The following is a 16,587-nucleotide window of genomic DNA, read 5'->3' on the forward strand; positions in this document are numbered from 1 at the left end:
GATAAACTAAACACAGATCAATCGAGAAAGCAGGAAGAAGTTGTGTGGAACTATGAAAAAATAAGCAAAATAAACAAACTGAGTAGTCCATGTGCAAGATAGGCAACATCAGGGATAATGTGAGCTCGGGAGCACCATGGTCCCGTGCTTAGCGCGAGCAGCTGCGGAATGAGAGGTCCTTGCTTCAAGCTTTCCCTCGGGAGAAATGTTAACTTTCTTTATTTTCGCAGTTATGATCTGTCCGTTCGTTCATTGACGTCTCTGTTCACTGTAATAAATTTAGTGTCTGTGTTTTGCGACCGCACCGCAAAACTGTGTGATTAGTAGACGGAAAGACGTGCATCTCCAATGGGAACCGAAAACATTTGATCGCAAGGTCATAGGTCAACCGATTTCTCCACAGGAAAACACGTGTCGTATATTCTATACAACACTGGAGACGGCATGTGCGTCACATGACAGGAATATGTTGTCAACCCACCTAACTTGTACACTTGGCGAATGGGTAAAAAGATTCTTCTACCTTGCGCGATTTAGGTTTTCTTGTGGATGTGATATACGCTCCCAAAAAAGTGATGAAAACATAAGCGTTTGTCACATAAACTGAAAAAAAGTTAAACTTTTCACCTGAGGGAAGGCTTGAAGCTAGGACCTCTCGGCTCCCCAGCTGGTCACGCTAACCACGGTACCTCGGCTCTCCTGAGCTTGCTCTCTCCTCGTTGTTGCTTATGTTGTATATTTTTCTTATTTTTTCATAGTTCCACACACCTTCTTCCTGTTTTCCCGATTGATCTGTGTTCAGTTTTTCAAGGTCTGTCCACTGTGCCAACTTATAACTAAATCTGAGGGGGGTGCGATGGGGAGGTCCCATTGTTAGTAATAGATGGTGGGAAGTCACTTTGATATCATAACAATTCAGTTCATGTTATTTCGTTTTATTTACCCTTTACGCACGAAGAAAACGTCCTTGACAACACCTAGACTACGAGCCGTGGCGGTTTCTATGAGGTTGCGGGCGTGATCCTACTGGCGCCACGTGTGGCTTGTTCCATCGACTCTCGCCCTCGTCGTATCATCTTTGCTGGGTCATGTGTTCCCCCTGGGGCTGTATGGTGGCGAGTGGTATGTGTGACAGGGAGCTGGATGTATGTGCCAGAGTACTCGGATTCCTGGCGATTGCAGCGAGTTAACACCGTTGACCGTTGGGCTACGGATGCCCGAGTATCGCCGCATCGTTGGCCGTTGCCACCGGCGAGTTTAGTGGGCAAGGAGCGACTCTCGTCGCGTGCAGCCTGGTTAATACGTGCATCAGTCAGTGCGCTAAACAAACCGAAGTGTATTGAACAACTTGCTAGCAGCCACGAGCAGCAGGGCATGCCTACCTGGAGTACTGAAGCTATTGGCCCCCTTGGCATTTGCTTGAACTTACCTATGAAGACTGTTTAGTAAGTACCGTGGTTAAAGACTGTTAATTCTACCCGTTGTGAGCTTTCCGGGAATCCAGTTTCTTTCGGTGATCCCTTTGGGGCTGTGTGTCTCAATCTGGAGGTTTCTGGATGGGCCATGCTAGTGGAAATGGAAATGAGCGGATGGCATAGTTGGCCGGGCGGTCCCGCTCGGGGAAGTTCGGCCACCATGTGCAAGTCTTATTTCATTCGACGCCACATTGGGCGACTTCAGCTCCGGTGATAAGGACAGCGCATCACCCAGTCCACAAGCGGATAAAATCTCCAACCCTGTTGGGAATCAAACCCGGGCCCGGTTGCATGGGAGGCAAGAACGTTACTACCCAGCTAAGCACGCGGATGGCCAAGCTAGTATTCTGCAATGTTTATCTTCTACTTGAAATCGTGGTTTGTTATTATTAAGTATTTGATACTAGTGATTGTAATTTCTGTTTGTTGTAGACCTTATGCCCTTTCCTGGCGCGAGTTATTCTGCCTGGCCTGTGATTAATGTTGTGTGCGCTCAGCCTAAAGGTACTTTACGTTTGGGTCATGTGTCTATGCGTGCTTGTATTTGCACACTCTTATTCCGTGACAAGTAGCTCTTTGGGTTATAGTTGTACAGTTTAACCAGCCATCTGCCAAATGGTGCGTGTCCAAATTACATCGGCTTGTGACGGTACAAATCCCCGTTACTAGATGAATAGGTCTAGTATGCAAGGATTGCTTTGTGGAGAGCGAGCGCGTGAGATTTGCAACGTGTCGGCGGGATGTCTCCGTCGCTGGGCGGCCACGTGGCCCGCAGCTTGGGGCATTGTTTGGTTTTTCGCGCAGTACTTGAAAAGTAATGTAACTTACGGTGAAGAGCGATGCGGCAGTGGATTGTGGCCAGCAATATGCACCTTCTGAAAGATCGATCTTTATTTTAACTTACGAGACTCAAAATTTATAGTAACTTGAAAATTGGTTAATATCGCGAATACTCAAAGATTAATAAAACTAGTAAACAACAACTTACAGGGACGAGCGAGCGCTCATTAAAAATGTCTCGTCATAACGCATAGAGTACGGTAGTCATATGTTAAGATTCATAAATAATTAAGCTCATAAAGAGTAATAAACAAAGTTCGATGGGAAATTGTTTATAAAATTCAAGAGAAAATTCCTGACGTAAAGAACTGCACTATATAATATTTTGGGTGGCATCACATGTATTTTAAAATAGTTAAATTATACTACACACTTAACTTGCAATAATTTTCATTGTTTGCAAATTATTATTAACATTTATTGCCCATAATTAATTAATTAATTATTATAGGTATGAAGATTTTGAGCAGCGCATGTGTAGATCGCTATAGATTACGTCTAAAAACAGTGCTATATGCAGTTCTATATTAAAACTTTCAGCAAAGGTGTAAATAAACGAAATTTGCGCTAAGTGGCAAATTTTTTCAAAAACTAAAACTTGGTTTACGGGCGATAGAATAATCCTAGAAATTTATGTAACATAGTAAGTATGATGTACTTTTTATCGCGGTTCCCATGGTGTACTTATTTCTGTTGAGGGATGTATGTGTCAAAATTTGTGACCTTGCTATATAAGCGAGTGGCCATCTTGGCCAGGGGTCAGTCGTTGGTCAGTCGTTTTGGAGGGTGGGTGACGAGCGAGTCCCACTTGTGGGTGTCCCATGTGGTCGTTTGAGTAAGAATTTGTTTCGTGCCAATTTATTTCCACAAAGAGTATTGTTTAATAGTGCGAGTGTGCAAGCATATATTTGGTGAACCGGAAGTGTTACGAGTATTTGTGTGAGTACAAATTACGAGGTATACATCGGCGTAAGTGTACATGTGGCGATCTGTGATTTCGCACCAAAACTGCTAGAACAAAGAGGACAGTGGGACTTGTGGTTTTGTTCGAGCTGATTGAATAACATTCGATTATAGCAGCCTACATTACTGCTATTGGGGGCTCGGAGTCAAATTATTATTAAAGAAAAACTGTAAACTGTCTCACTAGTGCTGATTTCATTGTGTGAAAGAAAATGACGGCGCCAATTAACAGAGATGATAAAAAGCTTAAGTGAATTGCTATAATAATGGTCCAATTTTTGTTCCCTAGCATAAACTGTACTTATGTCTGAGTGAATATTAATTCAAGAACTGTAACTAATGCGCTGATATGGAACAGTGTAGTAATGCACCAAGTGTGGAAATCATCCCCTGAGACCGACGTAAGCGCCAAAAATTTGCACTAACATTTTTAGCGAACATTTGTATATGCACATTCGCGTGAACGTTGAAGCCGCACGTTATTTTCTACCCCGTCGCACCCTATTAGCCCCTAAGAGGCCCCAGTAAAGGCAAAAATTGATATTTTTTAAAATTTTGTTGGAATTATTATGTAATTATCCTTTTAAATGACCTAGTACATTGTTTCTTGTTATTGCTGGGAAGATTAATTTGCAGTGTTATGAGCCGGCCGTTTCCACACTGAAGTTAATAGTTGAATTTTCAGTTGCCCGTTTAAGTATTACTGTGCACGTTAATTTTTATCAAATTTGTTCTACTGTTTGTTGTTTGGAGTATTTTGACAGCCTCTTATAGGCCGCGGTTGACACTTCGCTGTTCCGTTATTCCGGAGCAGGGACGATTTTCCCTTCTGCTTCGGCGGCAGGTCACATGTGATTCTACAGTGCCCTGTTCCAGCCCCAAGTTGAGCAGTTTGTTGCTATTCTTTTTGTGCCGTGCCACGGCGGGATTGTCGCCTGATTAGGAAGTAACTGATTAGTATTTCTGTTATTGTAAAGCCGCATGGGAGTGTGCTGAAAGTCTTCGGGCTAACTGAGCACTGAGTTTCTTGTTTTCTTAATAAAAATTAAGGGTTTAATTGTAATTATCGTTTTAGTTATGTTTTACGGGCCGGGTAGTTTATTTAAGTACTTAATGTGATTTATGGAGAACGGGCGTGTGACCAGTCAGTGAAGTACTTCTGTTGCTTCGGTTTTACGTGTGGGTAGCCTTTGTGGAGCTTGGGCGTATTTTGTCTATATACGAGCAGAATAACCAGTGTATACATTTTAACGTTTTTTTTTTTAAATGTTTGTTGAACTTATATTCAAGTCCTGTTGCGTCATCAGCCCACTGTTGTGATCTAGTTACGGGGACAGAGTCCCGCCGCAAGTTTACTGAATTAATTAACTGTTTGTAGTCGGGCCACAATAGAGTTGCACAGTTGACATTTCTTAGTACTCTCTGTAATTTTATGTATAATGCAAATGTCCTTATGCGTTGTGAATTCAGTTTAAAAATATTAGCCATCTGTACGTATTTCGCAAGAATCTTTCTAGCTGTCACTTTATTAACGACTGAACAACAACGCAGAACTTATTACAGGAATCTAACATGAGAAAAAAATATCGCGCTCTGTAGTTTATATTCAGGCTGGGAAGAGATATGAAATGTGCACACTGGACTTATGGCGCTTCAGCAGCATATGTTACGTCATTACAGAGTGTAAACTGCCTGAGTAATGACGTGGCACGTATTTCGGCAATGTGGAGAGTATTCTAAACATGCTGGACAGAGCTAGACACTGCGTAAACTAGGCCTTTTACAACTGAACCTATTATTATACGGCCGGCCGGTGTAACCGAGCTAAGTCCTAGGGGACTGATGACCTCAGATGTTCCACTTTTTTTTCCTCTCAGCTGATTTCTTCTGTCAGTTACAAGGTGTCCTGCCTTCTAGAACACTCTTTCACACAGCGTGGAGGTTGCAATAATACACAGTCGTATTTTTGCAAGCTCAAAGAGCGAGGGGTATACTGACAGCCGTCCAGACCACCACTGAAGCAGGGGCTCTTGTAAATATTTGTCCACTTTCACTATTGGAGCAGCTCTCGGGTGTGGATTACTCTGCAGCCTGGAAAACAATTCATCATTCGAGCCAGAGACTAGAAGTAGATTCAGTGGTTGGAACTGAGATTGTTGCAGTAGCAGTGGATGTGTTCGTCACAAATTTCTCACAGTACCTGATCAGGTTTAATTTCACCTTCACAGCAGAATTTTTATCAGAAAAATCATGTAATTTGAATCGGGGAACCAATGGAGTTGCTTCTGCGAAAATGTAATTTTCCTCTATATTTCGAAGTCGTCATTTTAGGTCTTCAGCTAACTTTTCGGCCATCTGTTGCATGTCTACATGAATTTCAGTATTATAAACAAACCTGCAACACCATTGTTTCAACGAGCGACTAAGGAGTATAACTTTAGAAGCAGTGACAACATTTTCACTTGACATTTCCTCAGTGCAGTCTTTGAAAACTTTCAACAGGTCACAGGCTTCTGTTACACTTACAATGTCCTCTGCAATCAGATTTGGAAGATGCGGATAATTCAGAGTGATAACTGTCATTAGGGAATTCTTAACCTCGATTATTCTTCGCAGCATACCATAGGTTGAATTCCATCTTGTAACAGTGACCTGTTTTAGTGTCAGAACTGGCTCTTTTAACTGTTCCTGCATCTTTTTCAGTTTCGTACAGGCCTGCGAACATTTTTTTTAACTTTATTCAGAATGGGTTGAATGTGTGGAAGCCCATTCTGAACAGTTAACTTGAGTGTGTGTGCAAAGCAGGGGATGTGTTTCCAGGCTGTGAGTCTTATAGCTCCCACAATATTAGCAGCATTGTCGCTAACAACACAGACGACCTTTTCTTCAGTGCCCCATTCCCTTCTGACACGTCGCACTTCTTCGGACAGTTTTTCTGACGTGTGCCTTTGGGGGTATTTAAAGCACTCTAGGAGGGAAGAGGCCAGCTCAAAGTCTTTAACGTAGTGTGCTGTCACCGACAAATAACCCTCATTTGTGGTTGAGGTCCACCCATCCATTCTCAGCACAACCGCTTCCGCAGAATTAATTTTGACTCCCACAATTTCTTTCATCATGGCGTACTGTTGTTGTAGTAGTGTATTGGAAATGGTCTTCTGTGCTGCCATTCTGTAAGCACCATTCAGTTTGCCTAAAGACTTTGGAAATGTTTGCTTTCCACTACGTCGAAGGGCTCACAATCCTTTACAATAGTCTCCAGAAGTGCGAAATCTATCACTTGATTTCATTTGTTTGAAAGAGGTTTCGGAAAATACATAGGTGATGTTCCGTGATATTGATGTCTACTGTCTGATAATGAAGTGATACTGTTATTTTCTGGCACCGACTGCTGTTCGCTTCTTGCAAGTGCTGATGTTGGTTCCGGATTGTCTGGATTATTTTTCCAAGAACTGACTGACAACGACATTGATGGATGCAGCACTCGAACATGACGCGCTAGATTAAATGTATTTCCTCTTTTATATGAAATAAACTTAGGACAACAGTTGCACTTTGCTTTCCCATCTAAATCGGCGAGGATACCCCAAATTTCATTACTTTTACGCGATCGCGAGTTGCTAGCCATTGTATAAAAGTGAACAGACACAAAAAGTGCTTCCCGAATAAAATAAAGAGGGATTTTACCTGAAATCGCACCAATGACTACAGGTGACCGTTTACGTTTTGAATTTGGAGTGTTATTATTCTCAACAAAAATAAAATCTACAGGAAAACTTCTGAATAATTACTTAACGTAGGTATATAGACTTTGTGACAGTGGTAAACATACTCATTCTATTTTGGATTAAATTTTAAAAGGAACATAAAATTGAACTGCATTTCGTTGGTAGTCCTAGTTTTCAGTCCATGAATACAACAAAGGTTTCACTTGGCAGATAAAGACTTTTTTGGGCGCTTCATGAGATAATGTCGAGCAAGATTAAATGTAATACCTTCTTTATATGTGGGTGGCTTCTCTGTTTATCTTTCCTTTGTCCCTTCAACCATGCTCTATTTAACTCAGACACTGTAAGAGCGTAAAACGTTGCGTGAAATTCTACTGCATAGTTCGTCCATCTGTTGGTAACGATATGAAGTATTACGAAGCTTTATTGTACGAGCGAGGAGAAGCAAGCGTAGCCGCGGCTGAGCGGCGAACTGGGCAACTTCACCAGGCTTAGGTACTTCATGAATGAACTACTTCGTTTGAACGCTTCACGGCAAAGAGTGAAATGAATGAAGTAGTTCACGGGAATGAACGAGTTCGACCCATCTGTACTGAACTGCCCAACAGTACTTCCATCACTGCTGGCGACTAACTTCCAACTGCCCAACACTACCGGCGATTAACCTCCAACGAGTCCAACCAGCCACAGTCTCTTACAAAGAAAGCGCAATCAGAGATCCGATGCAAAGCGCTACACACACAAGCAGCCCACTTACGTCGGCTCTTCGAGAGGATAAAACGCATCTCAAACGCGTCTGCTCTCACTGTTTAAGCTAACCTGGGCACCGGATAGGCAGGGTATGGTTTCAACATAAAAAAATGTGTGATATTCCTTTGTGAAGAAATTGAGATTTTTACTCAAATAAAAGAAACAGGTCCTGAAAAAATTCTATATGGATATCCAACACACAATGGACTCCAAGCAAATAAATGGTTGGGTATGATCCATCGTAGACTGTCAGTCAAGCTATTCTTACTAACAAGACTGTTTGCTAAATCGTTTACTTTACGTTTCAGGCCTTTTTACAATATTTTATCATTAATTAATAAAACTTTTTAGCTGTGTTTTGTGGCGTAACAGAACCTGAGGCATCGCTCACTGTACTCACACCTGTTAGATGCAGCGCAATTTTCTATTTGCTATTTCGTAGATAGGAAATGAACCAGTTCGCATTACCCCTGTTTCTGTATTGTTTGTAACATTTCTCAATTACGTCTACCGAAGTTGTTCATTGGAGTAATAATGTTAAATAACTTATACAGGGATACGTAAACAGGCAGAATAAGGTGCTGCGGTCGGCAACGCCTATATAAGACAACAAGTGTCTGGAGCAGTTGTTAAATCGGTTACTGCACCTACAATGGCAGGTTATCAAGATTTAAGTGAGTTTGAACACGGTGTTATAGTCGGCACACGAGCGGTGGGATCCAGCATCTCCCAGGTAGCGATGAAGTGAGATTTTCCCGTACGACCATTTCACGAGCGTACCGTGAATATCAGGAATCCGGTAAAACATCACATCTCCGACATCACTGTGGCCGAAAAAAGATACTGCTAGAACGGGACCAACGACGACTGAAGAGAATCGTTCAACGTGACAGAAGTGCAACCCTTCCGCAAATTGTTGCAGATTTCAGTGCTGGGCCATCAACAAGTGTCAGCGCACGAACCATTCAACGAAACGTCATTGATATGGGCCTTCGAGCCGAAGGCCCACTCGTGTACCCTTGATGACTGCACGACACAGAGGTTTATGCCTCTCCTGGCCCCGTAAACACCGACATTGGACTGTTAGTAACTCGAAACATGTTGCCTGGTTGGACGAATCTCGTTTCAAATTGAACCGAGCGGATGGACGTGTACGAGTATGCAGACAACCTCAGGTATCCGTCGACCCTGTGTGTCAAAATTGGACTGTTGAAGCTGGTGGAGGCTCTGTGATGCTGTGGGGCGTGTTCAGTTGGAGTGATACGCGATTCCTGATGCGTCTGGATACGACTCTGACAGGTGACGTACGTAAGCATCATGTCTGATCACTTGCATCCATTCATGTCCAGTGTGCATTCCGATGGAGTTTGGCAATTCCAGCAGGACAATACGAGACACTACACGTCCAGAATTGCTGCAGAGTGTCTCCAGGAGCACTCTTCTCAGTTTAAACAGTTCCTCTGGCCACCAAACTCACTAGATATGAACATTGTTAAGCATATCTGAGATGATTTTCCACGTGCTTCTCAGAAGGGATCTCAACCCCTTCTTATTCTTAAGGATTTATCGACATTCCTGCAGGATTCGTGGTATCAGTTCCCTCCAGCGCTACTTCAGACATTAGTCAAGTCCATGCCACGTCATGTCGTGGCATTTCTGCTTGCTCTTGGGGGCCCTACACGATATAAGCCAGGTGTACCAGTTTCTTTGGCTCGTCGGTGTAAATAAGATTCGTTCCATGATGACGGGGCTATAACAGCCTAGGAATTAGTAAATGCATCTCATGACGAGAACACTGCAAGTGCCATAACACGGTTTTCCACCAACTCCGGCCAGTGGAAGAGGAGTCAAAGTAGGTGAACACTTACTTGTCTAGGCTCATCCCTTGATATTCATCCGTCTCTGAGAATGTAACTGAAATTTTTCTAAGTAATTTGTGTGCTTTAAAGCGAGTAAACATTCCTACCGAAACGTCGGAGTCCTTCGCACAACACACTCTCTCTCTCCACCTATCCAGCTTTCTGGCGTACCGCCGCCATACTTATCCTTTAGCCAGTTTTTCCTCGAACTCGGCTACGCCCTTATTGCGACAGTGCCACAGCGCATGACATCCATAAAGCAGATCAACTGTTTTGTTCAGCCGCACAGGTCATCGAATGTGGTTGAGGAGAAGCATCTCCACGTCGACCAGAGTGCGGTCTGGCCATCGGTGTGCCCTCCTTACGGACATCCAGTCTGCACGGTACCTCACTGTCGATGGGGAGCAGGTATACCGGCCACGCGTTCACGGGATTTACCTCGCTGACACCCCGGTGTGATGCGGGCAACGTAACTTTCCATTCTTCTTTTGCTGAACTTGATAAAATAAATGGCATAGATCTTGTATGTTTTAAGTAATTTCCTATCTTCTCCTCACAGTGTTGCCAACGGTCTTGTCTGTTCTGGACATGGACGAGAGTGGCCTGTTGTGCGGATCGGCGATAGGTCTACATCTGCATCTACATCTACATCCATACTCCGCAAGCCACCTGACGGTGTGTGGCGGAGGGCACCCTGAGTACCTCTATCGGTTCTCCCTTCTATTCCAGTCTCGTATTGTTCGTGGGAAGAAGGATTGTCGGTATGCTTCTGTGTGGGCTCTAATCTCTCTTATTTTATCCTCATGGTCTCTTCGCGAGATATACATAGGAGGGATCAATATACTGCTTGAGTCTTCGGTGAAGGTATGTTCTCGAAACTTTAACAAAAGCCCGTACCGAACTACTGAGCGTCTCTCCTGCAGAGTCTTCCACTGGAGTTTATCTATCATCGCCGTAACGCTTTCGCGATTACTAAATGATCCTGTAACGAAGCGCGCTGCTCTCCATTGGATCTTTGGATCTTCTCTATCTCTTCTATCAACCCTATCTGGTGCGGATCCCACACTGCTGAGCAGTATTCAAGCAGTGGGCGAACAAGCGTACTGTAACCTACTTCCTTTGTTGTCGGATTCCATTTCCTTAGGATTCTTCCAATGAATCTCAGTCTGGCATCTGCTTTACCGACGATCAACTTTATATGATCATTCCATTTTAAATCACTCCTAATGCGTACTCCCAGATAATTTATGGAATTAACTGCTTCCAGTTGCTGACCTGCTATTTTGTAGCTAAATGGTAAGGGACCTATCTTTCTATGTATTCGCATCACATTACACTTGTCTACATTGAGATTCAATAGCCGTTCCTTGCACTATGCGTCAATTCGCTGCAGATCCTCCTGCATTTCAGTACAGTTTTCCATTGTTGCAACCTCTCGATACACCACAGCATCATCTGCAAAAAGCCTCAGTGAACTTCCGATGTCATCCACCAGGTCATTTATGTATATTGTGAATAGCAACGGTCCTATGACACTCCCCTGCGGCACACCTGAAATCACTCTTACTTCGAAAGACTTCTCTCCATTGAGAATGACATGCTGCGTTCTGTTATCTAGGAACTCCTCAATCCAATCACACAATTGATCTGATAGTCCGTATGCTCTTACTTTGTTCATTAAACGACTGTGGGGAACTGTGTCAAACGCCTTGCGGAAGTCAAGAAACAAGGCATCTACCTGTGAACCCGTGTCTAAGGCCCTCTGAGTCTCGTGGACGAATAGCGCGAGCTGGGTTTCACACGACCGTCTTTTTCGAAACCCATGCTGATTCCTACAGAGTAGATTTCTATTCTCCAGAAAAGACATTATACTCGAACATAATACGTGTTCCAAAATTCTACAACTGATCGACGTTAGAGATATAGGTCTATAGTTCTGCACATCTGTTCGACGTCCCTTCTTGAAAACGGGGATGACCTGTGCCCTTTTCCAATCCTTTGGAAAGCTTCGCTCTTCTAGAGACCTACGGTACACCGCTGCAAGAAGGGGGGCAAGGTCTCTGGTTCTTGGTTCGACAGATGCTGGGCCTAATTACCCATACGACTCCTCATCATATATCTACTCACCTGTTCCTCTTTCCGCACGCAGGATACTACCAACAAGCAAAGCCGAAATCTGTGATGTGGATCTGTGGACACACAGTTTACTACTTGTCTGCTGACTGCGAGAAAAATGTCCTTTATTTTTGGGGCTTGATTAATGAACGCTATTGTGTAGTTGTTCGCAATCCCAAATATAGACAATTTTACTCGAATTTCCTTCGTAGTGTCTTTCTTAACCCACCCGAGAGTTGGGCTGTTACTGCAATGAGGAGTAGAACTAAGCCATTTACAACCAGCCTCAGGTTGTGGCCCCTGACCGCTTTTCCCCAACGCCTCCCTTTGGGCTCCACGGAGGTTTCTTCAACAGTGGCGATCGTCACGACTTCACACTTTCGCGCCTTGTGTTCGAAACCCGACTGTTCGTTTTTCATTCTTATTTTCGTTTTTCACTCACGAGTGCCTACCAAAGTCCGTATAAAATTATTAAACGAATTTTCTCCACCGTATACTGAAATAACGTCTACTAATAGTACGTCTGGTGAATGACTTAAAGCCACGCGGGATTAGCCGAGCGGTCTATGGCCGCTGCAGTCATTGACTGTGCCGCTGATCCTGGCGGAGGTTCGAGTCCTCACTCGGGCATGGGTGTGTGTGTGTTTGTCCTTAGGATAATTTAGGTTAAGTAGTGTGTAAGCTTAGGAACTGATGACCTTAGCAGTTACGTCCCATAAGATTTCATACACATTTCAACGTTTAAATGACTTACAAATAAAAAAATTAATGAATGGAAACATTCTTTGAAATAGTTTTCGCTGAAATTCCTGTAGTGTATCAAAATTAGTAATCAATTACAAGCACCAGTTTTCGACAAAGAGATCCGTCATGTGTGGTCTGGCGCGAAGTTATTCCCAAGACGTCAAATCTTCAACATTGTACACGAGGTTTCTTTCCCGAGTGAGAATCAGACGAATGAATGCCGCTGGGGCAAACCTTCCTTCCCATGATGCTCGAGGTGTTCGGAATTACTGTTTTTCGCCGACCACGGTGGCCACGCGGTTCTAGGCGCTGCAGTCCGGAATCGCGCGACTGCTACTGTCGCAGGTTCGAATCCTGCCTCGGGCATGGATGTGTGTGATGTCCTTAGGTTAGTTAGGTTTAACTAGTTCTAAGTTCTAGGGGACTGATGACCTCAGATGTTAAGGTCCATAGTGCTCAGAGCCATTTGAACCATTACTGTTTTTCGAATGTTTCTACTATTGGTATCAGTCAAGGCAATGCACCAAGTCTTCCTGAAGCATAAACATAAGAATAAAATCTAAGAATTAAGGATTGATATAAGAATGAATTGTAAGAATATGAGAATTTGAAAACATTGTAACCTCTGAAAATAAAATACGGATTATACATACACTGTCTAGTAAATGTATGATACTTATTGTGGAACCCAGTTTTAATTTTACAATTAATTCGAGTATAATGCCCTTGTGACACCATAGTTTCGCCCACAATGTTCAAACAACTTTCGGGAATGCAGCAGGGTCACTCAGCTATAACCGCCGATATATATTGCGACAAGAGCACACCCTACAGCTTTCAAGGCAAAACTGCTGCACCTAAGCGCTGTGCAAATCGAGGTCATCATTCCCTTAGAACTAAGAACTACTTAAACCTAATTAACCTAAGGACATCACACACATCCATTCCCCAGGCAGGATTCGAACCTGCAACCGTAACGGTTTCGCGGTTCTGGACTGTAGCGCCTAGAACCGCTCGGCCGCAGTGGCCGGCATGATCGACATCAGAAGTTATCGATAGTGATATTAATAATCAGTGGGTGCGCTAGCATAAAACTGTCCCTCTATTTTTGACAACTGAGACAGCCGGTTTCCACTCAGAATTTAGACCAAAACCCACAATCTCTATCCATAAGGTTGGTTGCTAATTTAATTTCAAACGCTCCCTAAACAACGCCAAGACAATGTTCTGCACTCGCGGATTTGTTCGGCTGTTGTAAACGTGTGTGACGCTTGTGCTCAGTGCTCTATAGGGCGACCTTGGTCTCCGTAAGGCCATTGTGTACCGTGTTTCTTGCAGTTGTGGTATGTCTCATATTGATCATACTAGCAGGACTGTGGAGGACCGGTCTACTGAGCATAAGCGTCACAGACGCATAAAACAGTATTCTCTTGGTACCGGGCATCCGATGGAATATAACAACAGGGAGATTCTGGCATGCACTTCCAGCTATTGGGATAGTGTATTAAGGAAGAAGTTGAGATTCAGTTAGCAAGGAACAGTGTGAAACGAGACGAAGGTTTCTGCTGTAAATGCACATGAAGATTTCTGTTTACATTTTGCTTGGAATCCTACTATCAACCTTATACCGGTTGTTCAGTAGTTTTCACTATCGATATCGTGTTGGTCAGCTTAGATTGGTGCGGTGGTGCTAGTGTTTTACTCTCTGTGTGTTTGTGTACGTGTTTTTTATTTATGGAGTTTCTCTGAAAATCGAGGTTTTAAACTGCTTTGCACAGCGCTTACTTGCTGCAACTTTGCCTTGAAAATGACAGGGTGTCCTGCTGCCGAAATATCTGCAGTTGTCGACGACGTCACCCGCTGCATTCTCGTAAGTTACTATAACGCCCTCGCATCTCCTAGCTTGATACGAAAGATTCTACGAACTTGGGTAGAAAATCAAAAAAATAAAATAAATACAATTAATAATCGGGTCTCGGAAACGCAAAAGTGAAGAAGGGCTATTGTGCCACCAAGCTGGAACGAGCATACAGCGCGCTAAAAGGCGTCGTTTCCTCAGAAACGGTAGAGTAACTACGTATTAGTCTAGGCATGTATTCGCTTATTGTGGCTCCTCTTTCACTGAGTGCTGTTTCTCGGAAATCCGGTTATGGCACATGTTATTTTCTCCCCGTCAGTGAATTCTTCAATTTGTGACAAGTTTATTACTACTCTTAAATAAAAATGTGTTTAATATTTTTTGCTTATCCCGCAGTCATGAGGTCCCTTTAAGTTCCGTGGAAGGAACATTAGAATGCCACTTTTTATGTAAATATATACTATATACATTCTTGGTTTATGGTAAACTAGCGAACCCTGAAATGCTTCGCAATTGCTAAATATGTATGGGAATTGGATGTACGTCCTATCTCTGTCCATTGCCTTCTCCCCCCCCCCCCACCCCCCACCCCTGCTCCCCATACATCTCTTATCCCCATTCTCTCTATCCATCTCTTCCTCAAATGGTTTAAATGGCTCTAAGCACTATGGGATTTAACATCTGAGGTGATCAGAATCCTAGACTTAGAACTACTTAGACCTAACTAATCTAAGGACATGACACACATCCATGCTCAAGGCAGGATTCGAACCTGCGACCGCAGCAGCAGCACGGTTCCGGACTGAAGCGCCTTGAACCGGCTCATCTCCTCCTTCCTCACGTCTCTGTCCACATACTACTTCCCCTTCTTTGTATCAATTTCCTTTCTCATCTCTGTCCATTTCTTCCTCCCCTGTCACTGACCTTATTTTTTTGTTATTGCAAACGGAACTTTCATTTGAAATAGAAGTAAAAATAAATGGTTAAATCGCTTGGAATGATTAGTACACGAGGTATGAGAGAGACCTTTCCATCTGTTGGATCTGTGAGGATTGTGCTTTGTTCACAGTAAGTCTACGTACAGGTAGGATTATAAAGTTAGCCATAAACACAAATTTCCAGTTTTCAGTTAAAAGTTGTTGTGACAAGGAAAGCAAAACTACACATTTTCACAGCACAGCTTAGCATGTTTTCTTCTCGCAGCCCGTTTAACAGGAAGTGTTTATTTATAAGACGTCTTACTTTCATTTGTTCAAGCTGAGTATTGTTTGTTGATATAGAAAGCAGTTAAAATCGTGTGTTCTGTCACTAAGGTCACTAATTATTTGAAGTGAATTATATGGAGAATCATTGTTGGATGAAGCAGTTGGAATCGTGTGATCTATCAAAACCAATTTCACTAAGGTTATAAATTGTTTGAGGTGAAATAAATCGCAATTCATTGAAGCTGATTATAATTTTTTCTTGTTTTTAATGTGTTCGTCGAACGTTTAGTGACGAACGATATTTTTTGACCTTCCGCCCGGAGGGAAAACGAATAGCGCCCGTGGTTAACCCACTCTCGAGAAAGTCACGCACAACCGACCTTCGGAAAAACACGGTATAGTTCAAGGGTTATTCCGCACGCTTCCAACGACTGGAATTGCGATTCGTTAATCACCATAGCGAATGCCAGGCGAACCGAAAACTGGACACGCTTAAACGGAAACGGAAAGTTGCTTGGAATCAGTGGTGTTCTTGGAATCAGGACAACCTCGCCTTTGAACTGACCTACGATTATCGTTGCCTCAGTCACGTTCATCACCTTCTTAACAGGGTGTCTTGTTCCACTGAATAGTTTCGGTTGGTTCCGACTGTGCAATATGATTATCAACGAGCTGACCTTGAGCTATAAAGTGTGCGCTGGCATTCCTGGTAAATCCAATGAATTCATGAACTGAATTGGATAACTGACGCCTTCATCTGGATGCGCAGAGTCGATCGAATTAAATGAATGCAACTGGCCCGTGATTTGGCTCTGAATTTTCATTTTCAAATCGTCTGTTATTTTCCGCTGCCAAAATGGTTTGTTCGCTCAATCGAATTTAGTTTTTGTAAACTGTGGTAATTTTCGAGACCACTTTCATCATGAATTTTTCTTTCGATGTTGCAGGTTCAGAAACATTAGGTAGAAATGAATTGAGGCTAGTGAAAGAGTCAACCAGAAATTTTCCATTGTAAATGTGTAGTTGCTTGGAAATACACTTCTGCCGACTCGC

Source organism: Schistocerca gregaria, chromosome 5 (assembly GCF_023897955.1).
Source record: "Schistocerca gregaria isolate iqSchGreg1 chromosome 5, iqSchGreg1.2, whole genome shotgun sequence".
NCBI classification, from domain to species: domain Eukaryota; kingdom Metazoa; phylum Arthropoda; class Insecta; order Orthoptera; family Acrididae; genus Schistocerca; species Schistocerca gregaria.